The 13,086-nt window shown below is 45.7% G+C and overlaps 1 protein-coding gene across 2 annotated transcripts in view; it reads left to right on the forward strand.

The window, feature by feature from the left end:
• The first annotated feature begins 457 nt into the window (after positions 1–457).
• The window catches only part of PIK3CD (phosphatidylinositol-4,5-bisphosphate 3-kinase catalytic subunit delta), a 764,407-nt gene continuing 751,778 nt past the window's right edge, over positions 458–13,086 (forward strand). For both annotated transcript variants that reach the window (XM_069610020.1, XM_069610019.1), the window contains exon 1: positions 458–663. The gene's annotated coding sequence lies outside the window, so the exon portion shown is untranslated. The remainder of the gene's footprint in view (positions 664–13,086) is intronic.

Raw genomic sequence — 13,086 nt, forward strand, 5'->3', positions numbered from 1 at the left:
GGGGCATGGCATGTGACACCTGCCAGTGGCACGTGTCACTTGTAGTGGTGACATGGAGTGGCGCGTATCACTGTCACTTGTAGCGGTGACATGGAGTGGCATGTGTCACTGGCATATGACACAAGCCATAGTCGGCTCCTACCCCTACTGGAATAAATTGTGTTGAGCTATTATTACAATAGAGACAGCTCGGTAATCTGCTGCTTTTGTCTGTGACCGTTCGGAAGAGGGGCTGGTGCTCATCCTCACTGGGGCGGTGCGTAGGTTTAATACAGCTAATCAGCGATAAAAAGGGTGGGTCAGAACACAGCCGATGACAGGTGGGTACCGGAAATGTATGGGGTACTAAATAGTACATAACACCGGCCTCCCTCCTCTTCACCTTCCAATTCCCCGCCCTCAGGTCGTTTGTTTTTCCGGGTTCCAAAGACAGTTTCTATCGTCAACCTCTGTCTCCGCCTCTTCACTATGTGTCAACGGCGCTGGTTGGTTGGAGAAGTCTGACTCCACCTCTATGTGAATGGAGCCGGTCTGTCAACGCCAAAGGGTACCACTCAAGCTCTGACAGCGGGAGGAGCCGGCTGAGTAGAGCCGTGCCCGCTTAATGCGGCCGTGGGGGGCCGGCCAGCTGCAACCGTGTGAAGGACTGAGGAGGGTCTGAAGGTGAGTCCTATGGATCAGGAGTGTAGGACGATGGACCACTAGCCCTATGTTGTATGATAGCGAGGGCGATCTACCTCAACTATCGCACGACACGCCCATCCATCGTGCATCCAGTCAGTGACCCCCAACTTTCCTGTCGCACGTAAAAGCAGTAGACCCAGCTATCCCTAATCAATGACAGCCTTTCACCAGCCTCTGCGCACATAATCTGGTGTCAGAAGTCATCTAATCCATTAAAGATAAGAGTCGCCCTTCCACCTATCACAGAGACCCTTAATTCCCAGTAATGTGAGGACTCCCGCCCCATCAATGATGCATTCACAGGATCTCCACAGTCACGGGCTGACCCAATCCTCTAGTGTTGAAGACACCACATCTTAATCTCTGACAGAAACCCTAAATAAACCACCACATAGCAGCATGTCCCCCCCCCCACTTTAGTTAACCATTGCCAATCCCAGTATATTTTATTCAGGGCAGGGGCCGGGGTTCCCGAAGAGAAGATGAGAGAGACCCATATATACTCTCCACATCTCTTCGCTCCCCCCCCACCTCTAGGAGTCTGACATCCTGGGACCCCCCCTCTCCCATGTATCACAAGGGAAGACCCCTCCCATTCAAATGAAACTCCCCTCCCACACACAATGATTTTTGACAGGATCTTGAACTGCTTTCTTACTGGAGAGGGCCTTTTTGAAACATTGCCTGGAAAGCTGCAGTAATACACAGAGCGTGTAATATACACCTCAATAATCTATAACCGTCAGTCTCCTCTCCAATAATATATAACGGGTATAGGTCAATCGAAATAGTGACCCTGGTCCTATTTTATGATCTGTGAAGTCGGGTACCCTCCAATAACCTAGCTGTATTAACCGTGACGGCGGTCATTAATGCAGCATAATGACCAGCCCGTAAGTTTACCATGGGCACTTAAGTATCAGAAGGGGCATTATTCTAAGCAATAATTACTTCTTAAGGTCTGTAAGGTTGTTAGTGGAACGTGGTAAGGACAATACAGGTTCTGGAGTTGTGGCGATGAAATATTACTCCATTTCAGATCTTAATATGCTCCATCTAGTCTTTGCATTCTTCTTATGACATTCCTCCGTTAGCTGCTGAGAAACGATGCTCCTCTCTTCGTATTCTTTCCTATTCTCGTCACCTATTTGAACTTATTTATTTATTGAGAATCTGTTTTGAAAGCAAATCGTTTACAACAGTAAACCTTTGTGAAACAACTTAATAAGAAGCAAAAAGATAACGGAATCACATATTAGAATCCACAATATATCATAAATATCAGCATCATTTTTAAAAAAATCTAAAACAAGAATGTTTATAAAAACATGGTTATAAGAGCAGAGATCTAATCCTGAGTGTTGGGGCTGCCACGATTTCATACAGATGTTTTAAAAACCAGAGTAAAGTAAGAATCAATGATACTTCATCATTCATAAATGTAAACCAAAGAGATTCAATGTACTGCTCAGTGCATATCTCGAAACATTGTCAAATCTCTTGTGGCTGGACGTAGTTACAAGATGTTTTATACTTTATTTGGAGCTTATAGTCATGCAAAGCATACTGGTCCTCTCGGATCTATGCAGTTCTAGGTCAGACCTATAACCTCAAAGGGTAGTACCAAATTAAATCTAAATTTCATATGAGATCCAATCAATCTCAACATATTAATCGTCTTTCGTCTTCGCCAACTCCTGATGCTTCCCCTCTATTTTCCACTACTGAGCTTGCTAACTTTTTCTCTGTTCTTTCTTATTCCTCCATTTCCTCTTCTCCACCCTGTACGGCTTCCATTTCTTCCAGCTTTTATTCCTTTTTACGTGTATCTTTATTTATTGTTAACTTGTTTGGCGCTTATACAGGAAGTGAATACAGTTTCAAAGCACCCAAAGGGCAACAAGGAGGGAAAAAGAGGGGAGGGGGGGAACACAATGCTATACAAAGAAATAGAAGGTACAGCGGGGGAGGAACAACGGATGAACCTACTATGCCTTGTGAGTATTCAGAACATGCAAGTGCAGCAAGGATGAGGGCAGTGGGGGCTAAGTGCTGGGGAGTCTGTGCTCGTGGTTGAAATGCAGAAGAAGTGCCAGGTATGGAAAGTGCTATACAGCATGAGACTGCATTGGGTGGCAGAGTGCAAGCCTCTGGGGTGGAGGGTGTGCAGAAGTAAGTGCTGGAGGCAGACAGAAGCTAAGCGATTGGGAGGGAGAGGTAAAGCGCCCTGAAGATGCATAAGGGCCCTGTACACCAATCACAGCAACTGTAAGATTAGAAGGGGAGAGAAGAAAGGAAGGAGACAGTAAAGAGGAGAGTCTTGGGGAGCTTCCAGAATTTGAGAGGGATTGGGAGACTCTCAAATTGGGAGACTGTTTCATAGGAGGGAGCCAGCCGAGGAAAGGGATTGACTTACAGCCCTTTGTTTAGCGAAACGCTTTACATACAGAGTTTGTGCCAGAGTAATGGAGAGGTGTAGATGGGGAGAGTATTTAGATAGAGTTGCAGGTAGTGTGATTCCCCGGTCCCAGACAGCCTTTTGGATGATGCAGAGGGATTTGAATTTGATCCGTGAGCCAGTGCATACTTGTGTATTGTGGTACTGCAGTTTTTATTTCTCATTTCTCGTGCACATCCCATGGCTTCCCCTATTGACCCCCTACACTTATCTCTTGTTTGTATGGTCTTTACCCATTTTATTCTCTTCCTAACTTCCCTTATTTGTCACTTTCTACATCCACTTCCCTAATGGATTTAAGTGTGCTATTATCCACACTGTTCATGGATCACTATATCCCTTCTAATTTCATCTCTATTTCCCTTCTTCCTTTTCAAGCAAATTGTCCGGTGCTCCAGTTTTTACCTACCTTGATCAACGTTCTCACTTACCCCTGCATGAATCAGGCTTTCGTCCCCTACATTCAACTGAAACTGCTCTATTTTGTTGTCAATTCACTTCTTTCTGGGTGTCATTTGAAGATATCTTCTATTCTTTTCATTTTGGATATTTTTATTGCATTTTACAACATGGTCGATCATCCTACTTTGTGAGCACTTTTTCCTCCATGTGTTTCTTTGGTTTTCTTATGCAATGGTTGCGTTTCTACCTATTGGGCCAAACCTTTTCTGTCCCTGCAGTAAGCAGTCGTCCTTTTCCAATATGGTGTACCTCAAGGCTCTGTCTTCGGTTCACTCATATTTTCACCTTACACTTTGTATCTATTATTGCTTCCTTTTAGTCTTTCCTATGATTTCTATGTTGATGACTCTCAGATCTTTGTTTCTTTTTCTGCTTTCACACCCCCCCCCTTTCATCTCGATTTTTGGCTATCCAATCTTGGATGAACTTTCGTTTCCTACACATCAATACTTCAACAACTGAGGTTCTCTTTCCCTTTCCCTCCTGTCCCTTGCTTTACACCCTCACTCCTCTCTTTTTCTTCCTCTGTGTGCAACCAAGGTGTTATTTTTGGTTCTTTTTTTTTTCTTTTTCTAGCCCTATCTCCAATGTCTCTCAGCGTCATGGCCACTTGCCTAACATACGTTCCTTCCTTTCTTTCCTTTCACACTGCCACGTTTCCTATCTCAGCTCTTGTTCTTTCCCCTCTGGACTAATGTTCTGCCTTACTAGTCGAACTGCCTGCCTTTTCAGCTTGGTCGTTAACTCGATTAGTACACCTGTCTGTCTTACCTCTTGCACTTCTATATCTTCGTTACTCCATTATCTTTACTGCCTTTCCTTCAAATCCAGTCTTTATTTTTCACTTACTCTCTTTTGTCTTTGTGTATACATGCGTTTAGCTCCCCCTTAATTTCTTCCTTTTGTTTCTAGTTAATTCCCCTCGTGCATTTTACGTTCTCAATTTCTGCTAAATGTGTATAACGCCCTCTGCTCAGTCTTGTTTCTTTTCTTTCTCCTTACTTGCTCCTAATCATTCGAACTCATTACCTTCTTTTTATTCATCCTTTCCTACTTCATACTTTTCTGCTCCTGTCTAAAAAATCACATGGCACCTTCCTTAGCCTAGTATACTTTGTTACTTATTTGAAATGCTTTTTTTTGGTACTGTTTATTTCTCTTATGTGCATCACTTTTGCGAAAGCACTTATAAATAAATACAAATCCATACAAAGTACAAAAAGTTAGTTTCATAATCAGTAAATGACAAAACAAATTAGTATAAATGTGTGTTTTATTGAAGTATTTATATAACTAAGTTCTCACTTAGAAGTTAAGCATACATGCAAACCTGGTTGAACTGGATCAGTTTTAACTTGAGCATCAGTTATTACATTGTATTTTTTCCATTTAAGGGCCAGTGAAAAAGCGAGGGAGTCTTATTTGAAACGACTACAGGGAAATTGCGTTGCTGTATCCTGAATGCAAAGAAATGCTCTCTGATTTTTCCACCGTCTTCTGGAGTCGGAATGTTTTGAATGCAGTCCGTAACATTCGTTATTGTCTGCATTCTTATTGACTGAGAGGAGGTCAGTAATGACCTCCATGTTTTCAAGTAAGGTAGGCACCCCACCAGTAATAGCCTTCCAGAGGTCTTCCTTCACATCAGCAATTTATTATAGGACTCCTTCTTCAACCTATTAGAGGTCAGAAGGTGTTTTGCGACTTAGGGATATATTCAATCATTCTTGGGGGCATGATTATCCCTAACCCCTCCATAACCTGACAGACTGGGGCATGGAATAGTTCTCTGGTTTTTAGTTAATTTGTGTTCTCTTTTGGATTCATCTTTCAATTCATTATCTTTTTTATACATCATAGTGTTTGCTGATATTCTACAAACTGAAATATTTTAATTCATTAATAATGGAAACGTTGATTGGACTTGGAGCTGTGATATCTTTAGACTTTTACAGAAATGTATACAAAAAGAAAACTGCTGTCTCATTCCCCTATTTCATTTACACATTGGTGGGTTGTAAGGCAGCCTGTTGCAGAAGAGATGCTTCATGCTGCCCAATTATCTTTCAAAGTACTCGATCTTTCTTATAATCTATACGAGCCAAGATCCTGCCATTGTGTAGCAAAGCAGGCACCTGGTCACCACCTTAGGCTAACATTCAAGACATATGTTGCTTTTCAAAAATGGATTAGGTGTATCCAAGACATAAAATGAGCAACATGCAGCATGTTTAAATTCTGGACATTAAGGCTCTGAATGCTGTGTTTATTGCAAGGCCCTATGAAGATTGGATGCAGTGTGTGTTTTATGACATTGGTCCCTGTTTACTTTATGCCTGCCATATGTTGGTGTGACCGAAGGAGAGGTTTAGAAATGTCACATATCGCCAAGTATAACATGTTAAAGCGAAGTGTTATCTCGAGACTAAATGGGGTGAGGGGTATAACCTAGCAGGATAATCGGGCCAGTTGGAAAGTGCAGATGGCCGTGGCCTGTCATTGATATAAATGGATCTGAATAGAAGATTGTGATCTAAGAGTAAAAAGACACTGGTCACGAAGCATAATGTATGGTGCCATATGTCTGTAGATGGTCAAATGTAATGGAAATATTTATTCTATTTTCTTTATCGTGTATTGTCCCCCGTGACTGTTACATTTACCCGTCACCACAACCTGGTCAGAATGTCACTGAGGGTTGGATCAATTATTGAGACTTTAAACCACCCGTTAATTGAAGTTAAAGTGACTGGTTGATAAGGGAGAACGTCAAGGAGTTGGAAATCAGTTAGTAGGTAGACAACAGATGCCGAGGTCTGTGTAACAAGCGGGTTACATTACTGTTTTCCATCAAAAGGATTGTGCTTTGGGATGCCCTAAACATTTTTAAGTGTCCTCCTCTGCCTGTCAATATTATGTCCCTTCACCTAGACAAATGCCATGCCACCCAATCGGAAAATTAGACAAAAGTAACCTAAGCTGAACTTTACAGAAAACATGGCGGTGCAGTGTTTTAAATAAAATATGTATTGTTCCTTGCAAAACAAAAGATGGTTGGCTTAAAGTTATTGGATACATCGGTATGCGATTCATTTGTAAATAGACTGGACTGGCTAAAATGGTGCTCTTGCACAGGTTCTAGCCACTTTGAGTCAAGAGCGATGAACATAATTACTGCTGCAGTCTTCATTAGCCCCTTTGCTCTTGCCCTGACCAGAGGAAGGGTATGGGGGATTGCAGATCACACTGCATTTACTTTGAAGAGCGTACTTCAATCGCGAGTTGTGCTATGCAAGCATCAAATAATTGGAACACATAGTATTTCAGTGAGATCCTGATTAGTTTGTGTCTTAAAAACAAATGTGCTGGCTCCCCCCGCCCCGTCCTTCCACTCCACAATAACCTATCATTGGAAAAGGGGTGTCCCATCCACCCCTTTCTTCAAGGCTGTCTAAATTAATATAGCCCAGGCAAGAGCCAAAGCCCAGGGATCCACACCAATAATGTGTTATGGGACATGATTTTCTTCTCCTCCGCAACTATTTTAATCGATGGTAGGAGCCCAATCTTTCATAGGCCAGAATATTCCCACTCCTATACGCTAGATGGTCATGGAACTATTTATAACATAAAAAATGGCTATTGCCCTAAAAACGGGGGATGATTGATTCTTCACTCCAGAAGCTAGGAATTGTGTGATTGCTTCGTCACATAATCAAAGAACGTATTCAGATGGGTGCAGGTCTAGGTAGCAAGGCAGAAATATGATCTACTCGCACCCGAGTGGAGTTTTGAGATCATGGCACATATATTATTTGCGAATAAGCTGAGCAGTTACGAAAGGGGAATATGTTTGGTAAATTCCTGTCTGTAATTCAATCAGTACTCAACCGAGAGTTGGAAATGACAAGCAAGGTGCCCGAGGTAGTAGTTTTCATTCTGGTTCGCTTAGGTGTTTATAATTCAATGTGCACTGGAGCTGGTTTGTAAGGTGGGTGTAACAAATCAACCTCCGGGGCACCAGTGGTCCAGGAATGAATATCTGTTTGTAAACCATCAATCAGCCCCACACCTCTAGTACACCAAAAGGGGCCTGAACAGATTGGAAGCACAAGCAAATTATTATCCTCCTTGTCCAATTTTGGTTATGTCAACGGAACGGCTGGTTTATCTCTGAAAGGTTGTGGATCGTTGGTTAGTTGCAACACAGCGATAATACAATTATTACCCAATGATAAAAGGGACTGTCCAGTCAAGGTTGTATACAAATATCTACTTTATTATTATCACAACAGACAGTTCTTGCAACATTACTTAAATACACCCCACCCAATAAAGGAATGCAGAGGACAAACCCTTTCAAAGAAGGAAAAGGGATGCACTCTGGAAACCACAGCAGGGTAGTCAGCATGGTGAATAATCACAGTAGTTCAAGGTTACTTGGCGTAAGCACAAAGGGAGCAATGGGTCTTAAAAGTGTCTGTAAGGGCCTTCCAGGAATGACCAGGGGGATAGAACCACAATGTACCATGTGCTGTAGGTGTTCTTGGTGCTCGACAGGAACGGTCAGCTTCAGTTCTTTTTGCAGGATTCATGCAACTGAGTTCAAGCTGTGAGTCGGCTGCGGGTATCGGGCGGCTTGTACAGCCCAAAGCTGAGGAGTGTTGCAGGCAGCTGCCTTGTCCTTGGTTTGGGGTTCAGAGACCTTTGGCACTTCCCACCAAGGAAGCTTGCTGCAGGGTACACTGTGTGCTGGTTGTGTACCGGTTCTGGAGCTGCTGGAGGGTCCTCTGGTTTCAGAATCTCCCTCTGTTCCCTTGGAGATGTTTAGGGGAGGGATCGTGCTTCCGTTTTTGGTGGTCCAGGTCTTCCTTCACTGGCGGAAGATGTAAGGCAGACTGTACCTTCAGCCAGGGTCCAATGATGAGCTCTTCTAGCTACTCCTAGCAAAGTCTTCAGATCTGCCAAGAGGGGGCTCAGCCTACTTTTAAAGTCACATGGGCCACAGTGATTGGTGTAGGCTAATAAACCAATCCTGGGGTCCCTAGCAACAATCCCCCGTATGCATGAAGTCATAACCAGAGTGCCTTGCAATAGAAAAGGTAAATGGGTAAAAACATGTAATACTAAGTCCCACTCATCTTCCTTTCTGAGAGCCTCTCGTTAATGGAGCTTGCTGTGGTTCCTGATTAAAGCTGCAGGTCTCCCTTGAAGCTGCAGCGAGACTAGACTCTGTCTTGGACCTTATCAAGGGTACCTTATGAATGAGGGGGAGAGAGACAGGGGGATATAGGGGGCGAGAGAGAGGGAGAGAAAAGTGAGGCTCACTGGTTCTATTAGTAGACAATATGTATCCTTCATTTGTACTCTGGGAATATTATATGGGGTTATGGGAAGGGATAAACCCCTATTGTCATGCATTTTCATACCCATGATTTAGGCCCTATGAATAGACTCTTCATGATTTTTTTTTCCCTTCTTCAACCACTTTATGTTACCTCATTCATAAGGGTTACAGAATGTACTTTTTTCTGTTGTTCTAATCGAATATTTTAATATATATACCTATGTAATTGGCACTTTTATTTCCATGCACTGATGTACTTCGGTTAATTGTTAAATGCACTTGTCACTTTATCATGATGTTCATTATGCATTGCGCATTCTGCCATTGATTTTATCTTGCATAAATGTTACCTCGCTAATGAGGTTTTCAGGACATACTCTTTTTAATTGTTTTGATTGGGTATTTCAACTAACATATATACTATGCACTTGGCACTTTCCTTTGTGCACCATTATGCATTTTGCACTTTCCCATTGATTATACCACTACGGGCTCTCTTGTATCGCCAATAAAGTTGTCTGAGCCGCCTATCCGTCAGTGCTGTTTTACCATTTGGGTTTTAATAGAATTTATGATTTTAGCATTTCTGTATATGCTGTTAAATCGATGAGGCCCCTATACCTTTTTTATATTTACCTATTTCCCACCCTTGGCCCCAGTTTCCTTTTCCTTTCTGTCATGTCACCCTTTGACACATCTATTATTGATCTATACTCGACCATAGGCACTTTGCACTTCAACTTTTTTATTTTACTAATTTGGTACGTATACTGCATGGCATATGTTCTTTTAAATGAATTACCACATGGGGTTCTGTGCGTGTAGTGTCTGTACCCACTTGGGGACAATTGCGCAATTGGCAGCCCATCACCCCAGACCATGACCCGCAGGCAGCCCATCCACCCTCCCCATGCCCCACAGGCAGCACACACCACAGGGGGGGACTTTTTCCACACAATTTACCTGGTGTGAGCAGGGAACGTGTATTCCGGGGGTGCGCGGGGAGTTTCAAACGCGATTTGGCAGTGTGGGCCCTCACGTGTGTCCCTCCCCGCCCCCCCCCCTCCCCATGACCCGCAGGCAGCCCATGACCCCTGACCAAGCCCCGCAAGCAGCCCATCACCCCTGGCCATGACCCGCAGGCAGGCTAAATGGCACCATGCACTTGGGAGCCCTGACTCATGACACTCGCCCCCAGTGACGGGCACCTGCTAGCAGGCCCCGACACATGCCCCACCAAACACCATGTCATAACAAAACAGACCCATGGCCTTACTGCCAACCCAAATCCCCCCCACCTCCCAGTACAAGCGCACAACCATACATTGCACCCACTCCCCAATTACCCATGCCATGAGAGTTTGAAAAGAACCAGCATGGCCATGAATAAATGTACAACAGAGTCACACAGTGGCAACACAACTGAGGCAATGCTCATAGAGACATGCACATAACCAATGAGTACACAACACCAATAATGAAGATATATGAAATGTATTAGAAAACAAAAAAAATAACATAATGAGGAACCCATTCAAATGATGAAATAATGAAAGCAATTCCAAAAATAAAGTAAAATCCAATGAAAAACAAAAATCGACGACATGAAAACAGAAAAGTGGTCCATCGCCAAAGTCCATATAAAGTCAATAAAAAACACAAAAAACCATTGCTCCGTGGAATGATGAAATAACGAAAGTATGTACAAGTCTAGTAATATTTACAGTGAAAGTCGGAAGGGTCCATGATCCCAAAACAAAAGGAAACCTACCAAAAAACCTATGCAATATACAAAAAGTGGAGCAAAGTCCGTGGACTCCAAATAAAAATATAAACCAAATGAAACCTAAGCCTAAATAACTATGTACAAAGGCGCGGGCTAGTCCCACGGCTCACTTTTTGATGTTCTGGGCCAGGGCATCCTCAATCTCCACGTCGCTGTTCCGGAGGCGTGCCTGTTCCCTGGTCTCGCAGGGATGCAGCCATGGAATCCCTCAACTCCCTGCGAGGTTCCTCGAGGCCCTCCACCCGCCTCAAAGCCTGGTGCATGGAGTTCTCCACCCTGACCATCCTGAGCCGTGCCCTCTCCGCCCGCCGCCTCTCCACAGCTATCTGCTGGCCCAACCGCTGCCACACTGAAGACACTCCCAGTCCGGGGTCCTCCTGCCCCTCGGCTGATGCCTGCCCCTGCGGTGTTGATGGCCCCGAGCCATGATTCCTCCCAAGCTGAGCCTACTGCTTCCGCAGACGCAACTGCCTCTGCCTCCACAACGGCCTCCGGGCTGATGGAATTCCCCGGCGCCGTCGCGTACATGCCCTGCCCGATGATGCCGGCACATCCTCCATCTGCTGGGATGCAGCTGGTGGGCTGGCCATCCCTGCTGGACCTCCGACTCCCGACTGTGGCAGGGATGCAATCTCCACCAGGCTGGCTGCGTTGTTTGGGGCAGGTCCACAGGGGGCCCTGGTGGCATCTAGGCTGGAAGACGGCACAGAGAACGACTAGTGTATAGTGTGCACAGAGGAGGAGAGGGTCGCAAGACTGGCCAACACATGGAGGAAACCCCCGACCATCATCCCTCCCAACTAGGACACGTTGCCACACAGCTCTTCGTGATGACGTGTGTGGTCCCCCAGGAACCACGCACATCATCATGAATGTCATTTGTGTGCAACGTGACCCCATTCACAACGGACTCAATCCTGTCACGGGTCCCCTCGTCCGCAGGTAGGAGTGCCAGATGACGTGGACCCCCCCCCTACCTGCGGACAGGCCTGGGACGGGCATCCCTGATGGTGCATGGTGATGCAGTCAGTGTCGGGGACAGTGACATGCACAGGCCCCTCCGTGGCGACCTGTGCTGCCTCCTGCCCCTACTCCTGGACTGCACCACTTGCACAAGTGGTGCCACCCCCAATAGGCCCCATGTGCGGCTCTGTAGCTGCCGCCTCCTCCTCCTCCTCCGCACACACCACCAACCTGGATGGCTCCACACCGCCTTCCGCCATCGCAAGCCCCTGTGGGGGCTCACCCGCCCCTTCCGCTGCAGCCATAGTGGCAGACGCGGCACCAGTCCCCTCGCTCCCAGATGATGGAATTTCCTGGGAGCGTGACTGGGCCTTGCATCGCCGGCCGGTGGAGGCATCCCTGCTGCTTTCCTCCACAGCGCGGTGTCCGCCCTCTTCTTCACTCGCCGCTGTGTAAAGGGAGACATTGAACACAAGCATCAGGGTACTGTACAATGGTCTCCTAGACAGGAAGCAATAGCAGATGAGTGGCACTGTCAAACGTCACTTCCATCATGTCCCTCCACAACACATGGGTCAGTGCAGGCAACACATATGCAGAAACAGGCATGGCACGTGCAACAAACATTTGCATCCATGTCCAAGGCACCGTAGAAACATCCAATGGCGGGCTGAAACTCGCATGCATCATGGGACATGCTGATCACATGCACACACATCACCGGAGGGTCATGCATCTGGCCCTGTATACCCCCAGACACAGTGGATACAAGGATGACTAGGCTGTATCAGTGATTCAACACATCGTCACGGACATGTGTCATGCATCCATGGTGCACACACTACTCAGACACATGGACATGTACACCATGCATGTCCATGACAGCAACACCCTTCTCTCACACCCCAAACATGTCCAAGTACAGACACAGGCATGCATACATGTGTGCATTCCGCATGCAGCTCAGCATGATGCATTGTAACACACCATCCATGTGGGTCACGCTTGACTGGACTCACATGCAGCACCATCATGTCCCTGCACACACACACACACACATCCATACATGACCCATGTCACACATACAGCCATGTAGCTAACTACCAGCACACTGCAACATGCACTGTTTAAAACGGCAATGCATGGGCACTTAACGCTCGACTCCAGACGGGCCTGCATCCTGAGGATTTGGTGATGAAGCACTGGGTGAATGTGCTCCAGGACCCTCATCTGCTGGGTGGTAAGATGGACCCGGCGCCCCACTGTGTCCAAGAGGCACCGGGCTTTCTTGAGGGTCCTGGACTTGTAGTCCTCCCAGCGCTTCTGGACATGTTTGATGTCACGGGGTGCCACCCCCTTTGCGTCGATGGCACCCACTATGTCCTT

This window comes from Ambystoma mexicanum, chromosome 8, assembly GCF_040938575.1.
Source record: "Ambystoma mexicanum isolate Mex_15411 chromosome 8, UKY_AmexF1_1, whole genome shotgun sequence".
Lineage (NCBI taxonomy): Eukaryota > Metazoa > Chordata > Amphibia > Caudata > Ambystomatidae > Ambystoma > Ambystoma mexicanum.